Source organism: Otolemur garnettii, unplaced genomic scaffold (genome assembly GCF_000181295.1).
Source record: "Otolemur garnettii isolate 467f Iridium unplaced genomic scaffold, OtoGar3 scaffold00078, whole genome shotgun sequence".
In the NCBI taxonomy this organism is placed as follows: Eukaryota; Metazoa; Chordata; class Mammalia; order Primates; family Galagidae; genus Otolemur; species Otolemur garnettii.
The window spans coordinates 5,916,354-5,917,688 of NW_003852473.1; the positions used below are offsets into that span (position 1 = coordinate 5,916,354).

The 1,335-nt window shown below is 34.8% G+C and overlaps 1 non-coding gene across 1 annotated transcript; it reads left to right on the plus strand.

The window, feature by feature from the left end:
• Positions 1-466: 466 nt before the first annotated feature.
• LOC111726755 lies at positions 467-598 on the plus strand. The gene has a single exon (XR_002774457.1). It is a non-coding gene; the product is annotated as a small nucleolar RNA SNORA2/SNORA34 family (small nucleolar RNA).
• The last annotated feature ends 737 nt before the right edge of the window (positions 599-1,335 follow it).

Consider the following 1,335-nt stretch of genomic DNA (forward strand, 5'->3'; position numbering starts at 1 on the left):
AGGATGTTTACCTGGGGAGGCGAAGACAGAGACCCAATCACTGCGTTAGAATATGTGGAGCGTGAATCTATTGTTTGAAAACCTAAAGTTCATGAAACTTGTGACAAAGGGGCTTTTGATGAAAGATAACACAAGATTACAAATGCAAAATTAGCTATAAAAGTGAATAAGAAAAATTAAATGTCAGAAACCTGACAGATGTCATACACATCAAAAAATCCAGAAAAATTATACAGTGATATTTTTATTAATTAACCAACTGACAGATCTTTATGGCATTCTTTCCCTACATTTTTAGTTGCATAATCTTAAGCCTCTTTAGTCACCTTGTGACAATGAAATTGTAATATTTTCTTTAGAGAGGATAATGAGTGTTTTTTTTATTATGATTGAATTTTTTTATTAATGAAGTATTAGGAAAGTTTCATTCAGTTTCACTACTCATCGCTAAAAATGCCATAGAGACTTGGCCTGGAATCAAGGCCAGCAGTTTGCTGAAGCTGTTGGTTTCAAGCAGGAGCCTAAAGAATTACCTTTCTCTGTTGGGTGTTTCAGAACTTTGGAAATATAATGGCCAATTCATTAGAAAGAAACAGCATGAGTCATTGGTGATAGACGTGGGCTCATATCTATTTGTAGTCTTAATACTGGGGTTCCAAAATATTCATAAAATATTATATTTACCTCAGGAAGATATTTTAGTCATTCGTTAGAATTGTGATGCTGTTAAATGTTAATTACACCACCCCCAAATTACTGTGTGTTTTCACCCAAAATAAAAAGATAATTCTACAGTAAAATAAATAAATCAATAAAAATAAATAAAAATGCCATATAGAGTTTTAGGACTATTAGCAAATGAGGAAAAGCTTTATGATGTTCCTTTCTTTTGTGAGCTGTCTCAGATACATTCAGCATGTATAGTATGACTATGGTATCGTGCACTGAATAAAGGAATTCTGATCAATTTATATTTTGTGCAATTTCCAGCAAAACTGAGAGAGTATATATGGTGTTCATAATTGTATATGCTCTGTTACCCAGGACATTCTTGGTAACAAAAAACACTGGCTAGAGAAACTTCCACTTAACAACTTTACACATTTGATGATTTGATAAATTTTGATGAACAATTTCTGATTCCATCCATTAAAACCTCCTCTAGCACACACGTGTGGTGTGAGACACCCCAGGATGAGTTCCTATTATATGCCCTCTAGCCACGGATGTGTGTGTTGTGGCAGAGGGAGCAGCAGGGGGTTTCTGGAAGCCCTTTCTATGTATCAGAATGGGCAGCGATGACTTCAAAATTGCTGTGAACCAAGTGAATGTGCC